Raw genomic sequence first — 17,887 nt, forward strand, 5'->3', positions numbered from 1 at the left:
CTCTGCATAACGTTGAAAGAGCTAAAGAGCGTTTCTGTTGAGACGTAACCCATTGGGCAAAAGACGTATAATATACGTCTATTAAACGCATATCTTAGACGTCTAAATGTGGTCTACAATTCGTCTAGAATGAAATTCTAATATACGTCTAAAGTTAAACGTCAATTATACGTCTATATTTAGACATTCATTATACATAAATGGTTGGAGTTCTATTATACGGATAAATTTAGAGGACTATTATACATATATGGTTGGAGTTCCGGATAACTTTAGAGGTCTATTATACGTATATGGTTAGAGGTCTATTATACGTATAACTTTAGAGGTCTATTATACGTATATGGTTAGAGGTCTATTATACGGATAACATTAGAGGTCTATTATACGTATATGGGTAGAGGTCTATTATACATCAAAGATAGATTTTATAGGTGTAGAAACAAGTAAAACAAGCCAATGATTAGGTTTAGAAATGTATTCTGAAAATACACATTCACACCTGAAACATATGTATTTCAAATTATACATTGTATACAATCAATCAACAATCAACATATGGGCAATAATCATAAAAACACAACTAGTCTTAAACTTCAGCTACAAATTCTGGTAACATGGCAATATACAGTATAGTAATGACAAACACAAAACTAATTACATTAACACACTAACTCAAAACCACATTTTGATTCAAATATACATTTTAAAATGTACAACTTCTATATTTCCAAGAAAAAAATATTACATAAAATATAAAATATTACAATGGAAGTTAAGACGATTTTTGTCCACTATTTGCAAACCCTGTCTAATTGTCCTAACAGTTAGAACCAAAAACCTATTATTTTCAGAGTCCAGATCTCCTGGCCCCCTGCCTTGCATATGCATTCTTCAAGTAACACATTGCGTGCTCCTTTATTTCTTTTTCTGTTGATGTAGGGTGGGACTTCAGCACCGCAGCTAGGAGAAAATTATATAATATTACTTCCCAAATAAATGATGATTAATATCTTCTTTAGTATAATCTAAAAAATGAACGGTTTACTAAGCTCAAAGCTGAAATAAATGTATAAAATTTGGCTTGCATCATAGCAGTTGAGCAATAAAGTCTGTCCTAATTAAAGAGTACCCAAAGTTTGAAAGTACAACATAGAATAAGAATAAGAAAAACGGCAAAACGATTTTGTGTCATCTTCCCCATTCACACTATTTTATGTGCCATTTTTTTGCTTATTCACATACTATTTTAATCAAAATAATATTAAGAAAGATCTGTATGTATTCAGATAGTATTATTATTGTTCATACTTACTCGTCAAAAGAGGATTGCTGAGACATTTGCGGATATACTTCTACGTTTGAAAAACGTGTCCAAAATGGTGACCAACGAATACTAGCAATGCATTGTGGTATATAACCGGAAAATATGCTGGGTTCGATATTTTCTCAACGTATGCGTTTATTAATGTTGTCGATATTATGGTTGAAATTTAACATTGATAATACATCGCTGCTATGAGCTGATGTGCAATTTTAACGCATGCAATAAGTAAGGATCAGTCACTGTTGTATGGTATTATATATAATGACATTATGGAATAGGATGGGGACAGGCCTGGCATCACGGGGGGAGGGGGTAATGTCCCCCCTTCAGTTTTGGGCAAAAAGTTTTACCTAACTTAATTTGCACCCTAAAAAAATAGTTGTACTTTGTCAATGGTCAGACAACACTAAATGACACGAACAGTCACTCAGTCTGTTTGATGGGCAGGAGGGCTATCCGTCCAGGAACTGCACATATTATTGAGTGTCAACATTACGATCCTGTTTGCTCAGGTGGACCGATTCCTTGCAGTAGTTTATCATTATACTTAAAATCGTTATATAACTAGGACTAGTTATAGCAGTCTGTGCTTTCTGTTGGTTTTACAACATTTTTTTCTTAACGATTCAGAACGTCCATGTAGCTGCAAAAATGAACGCTTATGGTACTTTTCGCTCCAGGCAATACAAACCTTGAGAGTGACGAAAAATGTGAAACTGAACTTCATCGCAAATACCAGATTGCTAGTCGTTATCTTCTATCATGAAGCACTAATCAATGGCATAGCTGCGAGATTTCATTTGGGTAGCTGCACTGTACAGCTCCGTTTCAACCGAAATATCACTCCCCCCTCAGAATTTCAGACGCCCCCCTACAGATTTTTCCTCGGGCACCGCGCACTGATGGGGGACTTTTGTCAAGAAAATAAAAATAGAAACTCTATAGGCACTCAAACATTTTACTGTTTTTTTTCAGGCAGGTGGCAAGACCCCCTCAGCAAAACCCTTGTATGCCAAGCTGTGGGCATTGATTCGTCGAATATACGTATATTTACGGCGAAATTACGGCTATACGTATATATACGTCGCCTCGACGTATAATCAACGTCGAATTGCAACCGTAAAATCGACGACATGAATAAACGCATATATAACGTCGAAAAAACATCTAACACAGTGCCTGAGGCTTTTTACTGTATGTATCGTGTGTGCCGCAACTAGGAGTATACGGCACTCTGCACAGTGTACGAAGTAAATTATTTTCGCAGTAATTAATTTATTATATTTACTATATTTATTATACACGTGTAAATTAAATGCTGCGAAAATAATTTACTTCGTACACTGTGCAGAGTGCCGTATACTCCTAGTTGCGGCACACACGATACATACAGTAAAAAGCCCCAGGCACTGTGTTAGATGTGTTTTCGACGTTATATATGCGTTTGTTAATGTCGTCAATTTTACGGTTGCAATTCGACGTTGATTATACTTCGAGGCGACGTATATATACGTATAGCCGTAATTTCACCGTAAATATACGTATATTCGACGAATCAATGCCCACTGGGAACAAGCTCGCTTCTTTCTACCATGATGTCACCATGACCAAATCTGTCTTTAAACACCTTGCTCAGTCTCTAACGAGACTGTCAAAAATTGCTTTCGCCGATTGTATTGCAAACCGGCGGAAGCGGGGTATTGGGAAAAGTTTTCAACTAGCAATAATCCCGCCTCGGCTAAACCTCACAGGCTACGATACTGCCACTGCGCAAAGCTGACGGTTGCCAGGCAACCGCGGGGATCCTATGGAAATCGTTATCAATCGTCTCATGGCATGTCGTTGCTGTAACGCTTCATATTTGTCGTCTTCTTCTAGCTTGAGGTTTTGAAGAATTTCATGACAGACAAGGGCTCCGTTGGGAACAAAGAAACCCGTTGATTCTTTTCAGCAGCAGAAATACAACCCTTTAAATACAAGATGACAGAACAATGACGAAGGGCATGCCGGGAGGAACTCATGCACTACAGAGGAAAGGGGGCGGGCACGTACAGTTCACATTCAAGCCACAAGTACTCTTCTCGGATGTTGCACAAACAAATCCTAACGTCTTGAAAGCATTGCGGCATGTTTGTGTCCCACTTCCCGTGGCTGCAGGATGACTGACATGAACGGACAAACACAATCTGTGGCGTTTAGCGTGACATAGTCTTGCAGGCATCGTGCTGTCTCACTGCAATACTATACCGCTGGAGGAAACAGTCCATCTGGCCATGAAACTCATTTGAACGTCTAGCTACAGCAACTAACAATATCATGATTTATTCAGGATGTGTGGAATCAGCACGTCCCGGAGACAGCTTCCGAAATCGTGAGCATTCTCTGGTGGTAGGGGCGTTCAAGATGGCGCTCAGGTGGGAGGTAAAGTTTAGTGGTTGAGGATTTTTTTTGAGTTTTTCATGACCTGAATGTTAATTTTTGCTTTTTTTGACTACAGAAAAATAAGGACTTAACACTACTTGTTTAAACTTCAGTTATAATTGAAAGAAAAAAAAACGATTTTTTTTAGGTTTAAGAATTTCGATATGAGTAACACTGGGAAAAGAAAAGAGAGTGCTGGGTCTTCGAAGGAGAAGTCTAAGAAACCTCAATCGTATATGTATAGCACTACAAGAAAATTGATGGCAACTAAAGGGAAAAGTGAAGCAGCTGGAGGGGACGTGGAAAGAGTGCTTGAGATGCGAGCGTTCGCAGCCCAAGTGAGACTCAGCTGCCAGAGGAAGAGCCGGAGTCCCTGCCCAGCACACCTGTGAAAACCCCGGCAGCCAAGAGAGGAAGGGGCGACCTGACGCTGGAGGAGCTCCAGACCAACATCTTCAACATGATGGCACAGAGCATGGGTGAGCTGAAGGAAATGATTTGATCTAATACAGTCGCAATCGAAAGTCTTAAAAAGTCCATGGACTGTGTGTTTAAAGAGGTTGAAGACTTAAAGAGTGAAGTAAAAGTTCTTAAACAAGTAAATACCAAACAAGAAAAGCATATTAAAGAACTTGAATTGAAAGTGAACGATGTAGATAGATACCGTCGATGATGGAATTTAAAATTATTTGGAGTTAAAGAGGAACGTGATAAGGACCTTGTTGCAACAGTGAAGGGTATCTGTAAAAGGACCCTGCCGGACCAGGAGGACGTAATATCGGCCATTGACTTTGTTCACAGGCTCGGGAGAGCGAACATGTCTGGGCAAGTGCACCCCAGATCGATTATAATACAGTTCACCAAGAGGACGGCAAGGGACATGCTGTGGCGAGCGGCGAGGGGGAATGAGTATTTGAATGGGAACAAACTGAGGTTTGCAGAGGACCTGTCTGCCGCGGACAGGAGCACCAGGAACCAGCTGTGGCCCCAGGTTGAAGCTGCCAGAAGAGAGGGGAGGAGAGCCTACTTTGTGGGAGCGAGGGCCTTTGTGGACGGGAAGGAGATTTGCTCCCAGTGACTGCTCAGTTAATGATTATGTTTGGTTATATTTGTTATACCAGTATATACTAGTGTTTCTTTAGTGTTAGTTTGGAATGGTGTAGTTAAGTGTTAAGGACTGTTATAGTTCTGGTTCTTTGAAACACTCAATAGTTTAGACAGTCTTAGAGTTAGTTATTTGCTTTTGTGTATGTCTTTTTCATGAATGCCAGAGGTACTCGAAATGTTGTTAAAAGAAAAACTGTGTGCTGAGTTTTATTTTTTACAGGAAACGCATGCATGTTGAAACTAAAGTTTATAAATAATTGAGAAATATTAAAGCAAGGAAAATATGATACGTGTAAAATATACAATTTGATCACATAATTACTTAATTACCTCTGGTAGTTAAATGCTTTTTTCTGCTGCGTTTTTTTTCTCTTGTACATGACTCTGATCCTCTTGTTGTATTTGTATTTGTAAATTCTATGTTTAATAAAAAAAAAATTAAAAAAAGCATTCTCTGGTGGTGTCCTGCAGGCTTCCTGTGGGTGTGCGTTGGTGGTATAGTGGTGAGCATAGCTGCCTTCCAAGCAATTGACCCGCGTTCGATTCCCGGCCAACGCAGTGGTGAATGTTTTCAAATGCTCTCATGAGCCTTGGATTGTGACTAGCAAAGCGAAGCCTTTTGAAAGAGCTAAAGCACTGAAAAACGGAATTGAGGGAGAATCTTACAGGGGATTCTGAGCGGTGTCTGCATACACGCAGTCCGATACGGGTGCTGAAAGCTTGAGCTACTCTCAATGTCATGCTGGCTTTCCCCGGAGTAAATCTGTTACATTGAAAGAATGCTTCTCGCAGGTTCAAAAAGGGACCCTTGTTAATTGGAGAAATCAATGATTTCGAATGAATTCTGTATGCGTTAAAAGACAGCTATACACAGAAAACATGCAGGACACTGCTCATGATGTTTCCCGAGCCGAAACACAGTGCGTTTTTTCAAGCCATCTGACAAAGCCCGCCCACTGAAAACTGCAGCAGATCGTGTAAAGACGTTCAACTTTGTAACTACTGCACGCACAGGAAGCAGAATAAATTCCTCTTTTCAAACTGTCAAAGGTTTGCTTTACGAACGCCGCAGGACATCGCACAATCTCTTTTGAACAGGGACAAACGATTTCTTATGGGGCGCATAAGAAATTATTAAGAAATGACAGCAGTTACTGTCACTGCTCGATACCGACGTTGGCCTACTATACCATGTTCAGCCACTGCTAGAAAATGTACGGCTCTAGCACCGGAGCAAACAACAGGAGGGCCGATGTCGAACAGGCACACGTGTCAGACATGGAGAGCGATGAGAATGGGATTCGAACCCATGCCTGCAGAGCACAATGGATTAGCATTCATTTAACCACTCAGCCACCTTGTCGACGAAACTAGGCTGTCCGGACATGGGTTGGCGCGCTCCAGATGATCTTTTTCTTTTTTTCCCCACGTACTCGAGGGTCATTTTCCTGTTCCAGATGTGATTTCAACATTTTCCTTGGGAGATGTCAAGCCAGCAAGCCACTGCTGTGGTTCAGTGGCCAGTGTGGAGTTCAGTGGCCCTGTTGTACACAGAAAGCACATTGAGCTCCTTGGACATGAAAAGTTCCAGATAACAGCCATTTGTCATCCTTTCTCTTGGTGTCGATGTTGCTATTGTATGTAAAGGTGGCAACTTGCTCAGCGAGCAGGCGGAGCACACACCGAATGCAGATGTGTCTGAGTGGTGTGTCCAAGTGGCTGCAAAAGGACAACACTCCTGGGGCGCCGTGGCTTAGTTGGTTAAAGCGCCTGTCTAGTAAACAGGAGATCCCCGCCTACGGCTAGACTTAATTAAATGCAAGTATTCATTTCCTGTCTTTAACGCGACTTGTTTTTCTTAAAATGGATGCAACTTGCAAAACATGAAATACAAGCCTTGCTAATCAGCGCTAGCGGCTGGCAAAAAAAAGGAGTCAGCTATTTTTTTTTCTTTAACCTTAACCCTGCTAACGGAGAAGAGTTAAATGACCGAGTCTATGCAGCTTAAACGGTGTGCAAGTCGGGTTCTTAGCTGAAAGGGTGGTAAATCACGCTCACCCCAGTCCTTAATCTTTTAAAGAGGATACAAAATTGAACCTAGTCGCCACATCACATACATCCTGTTAAATGATAAAAAGGTAACATCTATCCTCGCTCCAGAGTAAATCTCACGTTGAGGGCATCTTTTTTTTCACTTTACCGTGAGTCGGGCTCGGCTGCACAGAGGAGAGAGCAGAGCAATGAGGTCACAGGGACAGGGGAGTCACACGCTGGCGGTTTGAATACGCGGAAGATCACTGAGGGATCCACAGTATGTGGACCCTCCGTTCGCCATCAGTCCACACTCCGGACTCTGAATCCTGCCATCCGAGTTAAGATCTCGGCGGAACCTGAGGCGCAGTTCCTTCTTAAAACGTAATCTGGTGAGCATTTCTAGAATCGCACTTGTATAGATGCAGCCTTTAATGTGTTGCTAGGTTAAAATTGATGACTTCTTGTATTTCAGTAGGCAACTGCCCTCTTGATTTTGGATTTAATTTCTTTATTACAGGGGCGCTTTTATGAAGACAGAGTCATGTTCAGGTACTTTGCTTGATGGAGGAAGCTCATTTCGGACTCTGTGATCTGCTCACCTGGAAAGGTCTGCTGTACTACTACAAGAGAGAAGTAGGGTCTGGAAGAAGGGACAATTTTATGATGCTTTGGAAGATAGTTTTTTTTTTCTTATACTGAAAATGAAAAGTAGTTGTTTCTATATGGACTCAGTCTTTGGAATTTGTATATTTATACATTTCAGTGAACCCTCAGCCATTCCTTCTGTATTGTAATTCAATTTCTCTTTTAAAATTCCTTCCCCACTTCTAGGACCTGCAGTTGCTGAACTCCACAATGGCTTCTATTGGAAAGTCTGTGACTGAGACCATTATTTATTTAGGAGCAATGAGCAATTCTTATATAAATGCAATAAAATCATTATGCTCAAACTATGAGAGAGAATTTTAAGGATAATTTAAGAAATCAGTCTTAGCTTGTTTCTATACACAGATGGTATTATTTATTTTCAAAGGAAACCCGCGAGGATTCCCCTGGTGTGCAAGATGTGCCTGAATACTTTTGATCAGCTTCCTGCTCACTTCAAGAGGGCGTGTATGAAGCACGCCACGGCAGAAGAGATCAGGTGGCCTCTCAACAGGCGAGGGAGGACATGATGAATCACCTGAAGAACGAGGTCATCGTGGATTACCACAGAATAGAGATCAAAGGACACTTTGTGGGCTTGAAATACAAAGAAAATCATGTTCTATGGGACAAGATAAATACAAAACTTAAGCTTTTATTTTAATTAGATTTATTTATAAAGCATAAGCAATCATTTATTACATTAATATATGTGAAAATAACATTTTAGTATCATACGTTTAGTATATTTAGTCCCTAATGCTGAAAGAAATGATCATAGAACATGACATCTAACCTTACCTGCTGTGTTTTTAATCCCTATTGCTCAATGCACGGTGAAAGCATTGCATACATATGTCTGACAATGAGGAATGGGCCCCTGAGACAGTCATTTGCCTGTTTCACAAATGATCGTATTTTACTAGAGATTCTGTTTGGGATTCAGATGTGCATTCGGACAGCAATCCCTTTCAAGAAATGATACGTTCTGGATGAGGTCAAAGGTGCTGGAACACTGTATTTAGGATGTGTTTGCAGAGACTGTGTGTCTCCTGCTTCAACGCAGTGAGAAATAGATGTGCTCCTGTAATTCATTGGTACATGCCCAGGGCAGTAAGCAGTCTGAGGATTTATTTCCAGACGGCATAGAGCAGTGAAGCAGTGAAGTAGTGCAACACACTGGATCATTATATTATTAGAATCTATTCTACTTAAATTATTACATTATACACAATTTGAGTTCATTTTAAAAAGTAAAAGGTAATGAAAGGAATGCATTTTCGTAAGAAAGATAATACCGATATGCATGTGATAATCTTCCTTATATCATGTAGTGCGTCATTTGGACACTTTGTGGGATTGAAATACAAAGAAAATCATGTTCTATGGTACAAGATAAATACAAAACTTAAGCTTTTATTTTAATTAGATTTGTTTATAAAGCATAAGCAATCATTTATTATATTAATATATGTGTGTAGCGGCGAGGCTTATTAATAAGGCAGAATTAAGTGTTCTGAGCCTTCCCAAATGAGGCCCAATTTCTCTGTTCATCTCTGTGGTGCAGCCACAGAGAGACTATTCATGCAGGGTGATTTAAGGTCCTAGGACAGCTCCCAAAGGGGGATGCACTTAGCTAAGCCTGGCTATCATGATCAATGGTCATCCATTGGCGCCTATCTGTCTAGGGAGTGCCAGTTGGACATCTGGACTGCATTACTAAGTGTCAGGACTAAGTGACTCATATCTCACCTTGATCAATCAATCAGGGACTGGTAGGGCTGAGTAACCCACGTGGGACTCTGATGCCCATGGAACTTTCACCCAATCAATGAGCTGAAGTTCCTCCAGGTAAAAACAGGCAACACAGAGAGCCTGTGAGATTCAGTAAGATTCAGAAGGGAGGATTCAGAGGATTCTGTGGACAATTCTAAAGGGAATTCAAAGGAGAATTCCAGGGCAGGGCGGCCCAGGAGCAGAAGGCTCCCAAGGGCAGGACATTCTCGCAGCGCGCCTCCTGACCATCCTGAGACTCAGCCCGGACAACCACGGAACGGCCAGTGTGTCCGAGTGCCAGAACTTTCCTTTGTTCTAAGAGTCTAGAGCGGAGGTTGCCAGAGAATAACCAGAGGATCCACCCGAGGTTAGCACCAGCAGCAGGCCTCGTGAACAGGTCGGAACTGTGGACAGCTGAATCACTATTCAGAACTAGCTCTTCATCAGAAACGAACCGGTCCTCTTCCTGACTTGCTGGGACCCACAGTCATTTTTTCTCCTGTGCACAAACTTTGCTAGTTAAAGCCCACAGTGAGCATCAGCAGCGCAGCGTCGCAAGCCGCACAGCACAGCCTGGCACGGAGCCAGAGAGCGCGGATTGGACAGCAACAGCCTGCAACTGTTTCTTTGTGCCCGCAGGAAGATCTGAATCCCCAAAGATTGGATGAGTATTCAACTTCAATGCATTACAGCTCGAGAATTCAATTGTTATCCCAACCAGTTGATATCAATTTAATTCCTAAGAGTTATGTACTTGTTTGAGTATCTAATGTAGAAGTTATAACCAAGTTCATTAACGAAACGGTCTTAATGAATGATATACTGAACGTATGTCCTCTTGATATGTGTAACACTTCGTAACTGACTGAATATATATCTTTTGTATTCTGATAACCCTCTCGATAAGATCTGTTAGGTTTACATGCATATTTTATGTATTAATAAATGTATCCTCGTGTATTAGTACCTGTGTGTGCGCGTTGTTTGAGTTATGTCACATGGTTGGATTCTAAAGCCATCAAAAGAATCAACTTTGTGATTTACTGCTACAATTAATAATTGTCTCAGTAAATGCCCAAACCCTACAGAACTGGTGCCTTCAGAGAGCCACTACATTTAATTTTGCTATGGCAACATTACATATTTGGTGTCCCTGAGCCGGTTTTCTTACATGTGAAAATAACATTTTAGCATCATATTATTACATACAGGTCTCTAGCTTCAACACAGTGATATATATATATACTCAGTGATTTATTGGTACATGCCCAGGTCAATAATCAGAATGAGGATTTATTTCCAGACGGGCTACAGGTAGTGTTGTGAAATACTTCAACACACTGGATCGCAGATTTAGACCCCCTGCACTCTTACTCCTTAAAAACCAAAGAAATGAAGATATGTAGCAATCACATTGCAACAGGGCTGACAGTGACTTAATGCTTATACTAGTGGACTTCTGGTACCTTTAGGGTACGGTGTTCCCTGAAGGGCTCTCAAACCCCGCATTTCAGATGCCTAGCTGTTTCGCTGATGTGTTGCACCTCAGAATCACTTTTAAACCTTACCTCTGGTATCTTTAATCCCTATTGCTCAACGCATGGTGAAAGTATTGCATAAATGTGTCTGAAAATGAGCAATGGGCACCTGAGAGACTCATTTGCCTGTTTCACAAATGATCATATTTGACTAGAGATTCTGTTTGGGATTCAGTTGTGCATTCTGACAGCAATCGCTTTCAAAAAACGATACATTCTGGATGAGGTCAAGGTGCAGGAACACTGTATTTAGGATGTGTTTGCACTTATTCTGTGTCTCTAGCTTCAACACAGCGATATATGTATGTGCTCACTGATTTTTTGGTACATGCCCAGGGCAATAATCATTATGAGGATTTATTTCCTGATGTGCTAGGGGTAGTGTTGTGAAATACTTCAACACACTGGATCTCAGGTTTAAACCGCCTGCACTCTTACTCCTTAAAAACCAACAAATGCAGATATGTAGCAATCATATTGTAGCTGACACTCATTTGCCTGTTTCACAAATGATCATATTTTACTAGAGATTCTGTTTGGGATCCAGATGTGCATTCTGACAGCAATCTCCTTATCGCGGCTTTGCCCTTCTTGCCTCTTTGGACAATATCTCCATCTTGTGGTCGTTATTGGTAATGTCTAGACAACATCTCCATCTTGTGGTCGTTGTTGGTAATGTCTTCTTATGCCCTTTTTTATTTTAATTCTCTATTAGTTGATTCTAGAATCTCTACAATGGAGATGAAAACATCAGTTTTATAGCAGACAATATGACATTATTTATAGTCCAATTAGAAACTTATTACCCTTTTTAACATAATAAGCACGCCCCACTTTTCATTTTTTTATTAGTTAAAAAAGTTTCAAAAATCCAATAGATTTCGTTCCACTTCACAATTGTGTCCCACTTGTTGGTGATTCTTCACATAAAATAAAAAATTTATATCTTTATGTTTGAAGCCTGAAATGTGGCAAAAGGTTGAAAAGTTCAAGGGGGCCGAATACTTTCGCAAGGCACTGTATATATATCACTGGGTTGAAGCTAGAAACACAGAATAACTGCAAACACATCCTAAATACAGTGTTCCAGCACCTTTGACCTCATCCAGAACGTATCATTTCTTGAAAGGGATTGCTGTCCGAATGCACATCTGAATCCCAAACAGAATCTCTAGTAAAATACGATCATTTGTGAAACAGGCAAATGACTGTCTCAGGGGCCCATTTCTCATTGTCAGACACATGTATGCAATGCTTTCACTGTGCATTGAGCAATAGGGATCAAAAACACCGCAGGTAAGGTTAGAAGTCATGTTCTATGATCATTTCTTTCAGCATTAGGGACTAAATATACTAAACGTATGATGCTAAAATGTTATTGTTACATATATTAATGTAATAAATGATTGCTTATGCTTTATAAACAAATCTAATTATAATAAAAGCTTAAGTTTTGTATTTATCTTGTACCATAGAACATGATTTTCTTTGTATTTCAAGCCCACAAAGTGTCCAAATGATGCACCTTTGACCTCATCCAGAACGTATCATTTCTTGAAAGGGATTGCTGTCCGAATGCACATCTGAATCCCAAACAGAATCTCTAGTAAAATACGATCATTTGTGAAACAGGCAAATGACTGTCTCAGGGGCCCATTTCTCATTGTCAGACACATGTATGCAATGCTTTCACTGTGCATTGAGCAATAGGGATCAAAAACAGTATGGAAACAGACGAGGATGGGATTTGAACCCATGCGTGCAAAGCACAATGGATTAGCAATCCATCGCCTTAACCACTCGGCCACCTCATTAACAAAACTGGGCTGTCCCAACTGGGTTGGCGCGCTCCAGATGATCTTTTTCTTTTTTTTCCCTCGTACTCGAGGGTCATTTTCCTGTTCCACATGCGATTTCAACATTTTCCTTGGGAGATGTCAAGCCAGCAAGCCACTGCTGTGGTTCAGTGGCCAGCGTGGAGTTCAGTGGCCCTGTTGTACACAGAAAGCACATTGAGCTCCTTGGACATGAAAAGTTCCAGATAAAAGCCATTTGTCATCCTTTCTCTTGGTGTCGATGTTGCTATTGTATGTAAAGGTGGCAACTTGCTCAGCGAGCAGGCGGAGCACACACCGAATGCAGATGTGTCTGAGTGGTGTGTCCAAGTGGCTGCAAAAGGACAACACTCCCGGGGCGCTGTGGCTTAGTTGGTTAAAGCGCCTGTCTAGTAAACAGGAGGCCCTGGGTCTGAATCCCAGTGGATAACCGCCTACGGCTAGACTTAATTAAATGCAAGTATTCATTTCCTGTCTTTAACACGACTTGTTTTTCTTAAAATGGATGCAACTTGCAAAACATGAAATACAAACCTTGCTAATCAGCGCTAGCAGCTGGCAAAAAAAAAGAAGTCAGCAATGTTTTTTTTCTTTAACCTTAACCCTGCTAATGGAGAAGAGTTAAACGACCGAGTCTATGCAGCTTAAACGGTGCGCATGTCGGGTCCTTAGCTGAAAGGGTGGTAAATCACGCTCACCCCAGTCCTTAATCTTTTAAAGAGGATACAAAATTGAACCTAGTCGCCACATCACATACATCTTGTTCAATGATAAAAAGGTAACATCTATCCTCGCTCCAGAGTAAATCTCACGTTGAGGGCATATTTTTTTTCACTTTACCGTGAATCGGGCTCGGCTGCACAGAGGAGAGAGCAGAGCAATGAGGTCACGGGGACAGGGGAGTCACACGCTGGCTGTTTGAACACGCGGAAGATCACTGAGGGATCCACAGTATATGGACCCTCCGTGCGCCATCAGTCCGCACTCCGGACTCTGAATCCTGCCATCCGAGTTAAGATCTCGGCGGAACCTGAGGCGCAGTTCCTTCTTAAAACGTAATCTGGTGAGCATTTCTAGAATCGTACTTGTATAGATGCAGCCTTTAATGTGTTGCTAGGTTAAAATTGATGACTTCTTGTATTTCAGTAGGCAACTGCCCTCTTGATTTTGGATTTAATTTCTTTATTACAGTGGCGCTTTTATGAAGCCAAGGGACCAGGGAGCTGCCCCAGTACTGGGATGGCCAGTTCGAAATCATAGAAACTATTGTCAATTCCAGTCCCATGTCAGTGCGAGAAGGGATTTTGACATCTTGTTTTGCTATGTTCTGCACCAACAGGCAGGTGGCTCGGCCATTCTGTTCCAGTCTGGGGGTACAACAGACTGCTAGGTTCAGTCTGATAAACTGAGCTGATGGTTGGAAGAAAACCATCTCAGCGTCCATTCTCTGTCCCTTCTTTAGGACAAGGCGTACCGGAAACCCTGCTGTTGACGCAGGAACGATCAGGTCCGATTCGTTTACTACCTGGCAGGCCTGAGGAATCGTCTGACCTGACCGAATGTTCTCGGGGTCACCGCTTAGAGAGTGGGCATCTGGGTCCACCCGTTTCCACAGCACACTGTTTACTGTGTCCAGCTGGGCGCCCAGTCGAACCAATAGGTCTGCACCAATGCAGACCGAATGGGTCAGCTGAGGTGCTACCTGGAAGTAGTGAGCAAACTTCCTTTTTCCGATGGAGATGGAAGCTACACAGCTTCCTTTGCTCCAAATGGACCTATGAGGTGGGGGTGCCCACCACAGAACCTGTGACTGCGTCACCAGGGTCACCTGACAGCTTCGCGACAGGTCCTCGAACAGACCTTCACTGATTATGGACTTCTCAGAGCTGAGGCTAAGAATTACATCATCAACCTGCACTTCTGCCACCTGGACCCCCTCCCACCACCATGGGGTGGTAGTCCTGGACCCCCTGAGGTACCAGGGTGCACAGAAAGGACTCCCATTCATTACCGGACAGGGAGATCCACTCTTCTTCAGGGATGAAAAGGGGGTGTGCTTTACCTGGCGGGTCAAGCAGCTGCTCGGAGCACTGCTCCTGTAGTTGGGAGACCGTGGGAGTGCTGGCCTGGGCAGGACTTCCCTGTAGTTTTGGAAAGCAAGAAGAGACATTTATTCTCGTCCAGAGGAACCAGGAGGAACCTCCAACTCAGCTATAGTGTTCAGTGGGCACTGTGTGATCACAGCATAACCACTGAATCCCCCTTTTTGCTGTGCAACAGGCTTAGGGTTTTTGACCTGAGCCCACAATTTTCCACGCTGGCAGTCCACCAGAGGCTCCAGCCTGTCAAGCAGGTCTTGGCCAATGAGTAGTGGCTCTCTTTTTAACCTAGAGATGTAAACAGGATGCACCATGTTCATTGGCCCGAACCTAAGTGCCACCCACACTCGGTGTGTGATCCTGGCATGATCCTGGGTATAGCTGGAAATATCTATCTTACACGGTTCTACCTTAAGTCTGATGCCTTTTCCTTTCGCTACTCGTTTGAGCTCGCTGAGTAGATCGGCTGACATCAAACTAATTTCAGCCCCAGTGTCAATCAGTGCTTCTCTATCTAAGACGTTTTCAAGAAAAACCTTGATATAAATACGCCTTGCTTTGCCTTTCTGGCTGAGATTCCCTAAGAATTGTTGGAAGCCTGCCTTTTCTTTGACTTCAGGGGCGGGGTCAGCGCCCAACTCAGAGTCACAGCCTTCTTCCAGGCAGGAACCCTCCCACCCAATCAGATAGACTGAGGGAGGGGCTTGGGACGGATCCCCGCCTCCTCCAGTGAGAAGGGGCGTGGTCCCCCTAAGCTCATTCACACTTCTGGCATTCGGTGCGGAAGGTTTACCCTGTCCTGATCTCTCAGGCAGGGCTTGTTCAAGCCTGGCCAGGCGGGCTGCAGTCGACTCCCTTCGTCCAGTCTTATGATAGACTCTGCCTGAGCCCTTGCCTTCCCCGTAGCGCTCACGGCGGCTCTGACGCTTAGTGTGGTCCTGCCTGCCTATTTTGTGCCGGGGCTTAGCGAGCTCAGGAACCTCAGCTGCCTCGAGCTGAGGCGAGTCGTCAACCCTGCTGGCTTTAGTGGCGAACACGGCCGTTTTAGCAGGTTTTCGCTCTGAGGAAGCAGAGACTTCAGCTCCCCAGGCTTTTTGAGCCAACCTTCTAATGTCAGCCATTTTCATCGCTGTGTGTGCATCACAATCATTTTCCTGACTGAGGGATGCAGATTAGCAATGAATAAACCTTTGAAATTCACGTTCTCTTCGCAACCCTCTTCATTCCGCCCTGCAAAATAAGTGCGCCTAAGCCTCTGATAATAGTCGCGAGGGGCTTCAGCTTTTTCGTGCTTAATATGGTGCACAGCAGCCACGGCAGCTATGGGATCGATAAAAGCCGAAAATTCTCCGATCATTGCCTGACACAGCTCCTCAAAGCTATTACAGACTTCCGGTCCTTGTCTAGACATCCACTCGTGGATCGCTCGGCTGGTAGTTTTCCTTACTTACATAGCCTTTTCCTGTTCGGACGCTTCGGGCATAAACTGCAAAGTATATCTCAGCTCATCGATGTAGGTCTCCACATTATTCCCTGACACTGACGGGTCAAACCTTTCTACATCTTTGGCTAACTGCCTCAGGGAGTGGAGGTTAATTTTTACGGTTTCTCCGCGGGCAGGGAGACGGCCGTGATCAGGAGCAGGGGGTCTATGCCTGAACTGACTCGCCCTTGCGTTTCGCGCAGGACTCGGCGATCTCCCCCATGCCGATCCGACCACAGACCCTGGCCGGGAGAAACCTCCTCCCGGCGCGCTGGGTGAGCGCTCCGGGCTGCTAGGTGGGCTGGCATGCAAGTGGGATCTAGTCTATTTTGCTTCCAGTACGGCAGCATCTGACTCCTTTTGCCTTTCCTGGCTGAGCTCATTTAAACTCTCAATTTCTTTTTCTTTTTCTTTCGAGCTCCCTTCCAGGTCTCTCCTAGCTACCTCAGCCGCAGTTTCTCTAGCAGACAAGTCATCTAATTTACCTAAAACTTCCCTGAGTCAGTCTTCACTTTCCTCATTTTTCACTCTCTTTTCTCTGATTATATCCAACAACTCGACTCGCTCCACCTTATATCTTTCTAGCGTTCCCTGAAGCTTTTGAAACTTTGTCAGCTCGGACAAAGACAGTTCCAGCTGTTTAGCTAGATTTAAGGTGAAACTCGATAGGACCAGAACTGCGTTCACAGACACTCCTGTGTTAAGCTGGTTCGCTACCTTAGCTACTAAATCTACTTGCAGCTTCTCAATATCATCAAAGTTCAACTTTTCGATACCACTCCAGTAACCAGGATTGTCGTCGCTAGAAATAGTACTTATAAGCGACTCCACTTCAGACATTTTAGCAGCCATTGTCATTATGTCAGAGAAACTTTAAGAGTATTACTTTTTTTTTTCTTTTTCCAAAATACAGTATGGAATCTAGACACCCGAGCAGATGGATTTCCAATCAGCACACGTTACACTAAACGCTAGAAAACAGGGGGATTTCTTTACGCAGTTATCAGCACACCCGGTATTCGCGTATAGAAGCCGCGGTGCTGTGCTGAACTTCAGTTATTCTGTGCGACTGATTCTCATTTCATTCTAAACTCACCCACCCAGGGACGCCATTAAATGTAATGATTTGATGGGTTTACTGAGACAATTATTAATTGTAGCAGTAATCACAAGGTTGTTCGTTGGGGCTTTTAGAAAATCAATCGTCAGAACAACTAACAACGCACACACAGGGGTTCAATACACTAGATACATTTATTAATATAAATTGTGCACCAAACATATACTAGTCTGCCTGGATACGAGTGGCAGACCTTACTGTGAGGGTTATCAATATACAAGGTATATAATCCCGAAGAGATGCAAACACAAAGAGATACACAACAGAGAATATATGTCAATATATATCGTTCGGTTACCAAATCGCTAATCAGTGTTATTACCCACTGTTACTCTAAACTCGGAAGTAAATACATTACTCATGAATTAAATTGATAACAACTTGTGTTGAGGTACAATTAAATTCTCGAGACGCAATGTAGAACATGGGGTTTACTTATCCACTGTGTATGGATTTGGAATTTCCCGGCACGAACACCAAACCAGCTGACAGGCTCTGTTGC

The 17,887-nt window shown here is 42.7% G+C and overlaps 3 non-coding genes across 3 annotated transcripts; 1 reads left to right on the plus strand and 2 right to left on the minus strand.

Moving 5' to 3' along the window:
- Window positions 1-2,963: 2,963 nt before the first annotated feature.
- Window positions 2,964-3,105, minus strand: LOC138232383 (U4 spliceosomal RNA). The gene has a single exon (XR_011187114.1). It is a non-coding gene; the product is annotated as a U4 spliceosomal RNA (small nuclear RNA).
- A 2,236-nt stretch (window positions 3,106-5,341) lies between these two features.
- trnag-ucc (transfer RNA glycine (anticodon UCC)) lies at window positions 5,342-5,413 on the plus strand. Its single transcript has one exon. It is a non-coding gene; the product is annotated as a tRNA-Gly (tRNA).
- Window positions 5,414-12,580: 7,167 nt separating this feature from the next.
- Window positions 12,581-12,662, minus strand: trnas-gcu (transfer RNA serine (anticodon GCU)). The gene has a single exon. It is a non-coding gene; the product is annotated as a tRNA-Ser (tRNA).
- Between the last annotated feature and the right edge of the window lie 5,225 nt (window positions 12,663-17,887).

Source organism: Lepisosteus oculatus, unplaced genomic scaffold (genome assembly GCF_040954835.1).
Source record: "Lepisosteus oculatus isolate fLepOcu1 unplaced genomic scaffold, fLepOcu1.hap2 HAP2_SCAFFOLD_63, whole genome shotgun sequence".
NCBI lineage: Eukaryota > Metazoa > Chordata > Actinopteri > Semionotiformes > Lepisosteidae > Lepisosteus > Lepisosteus oculatus.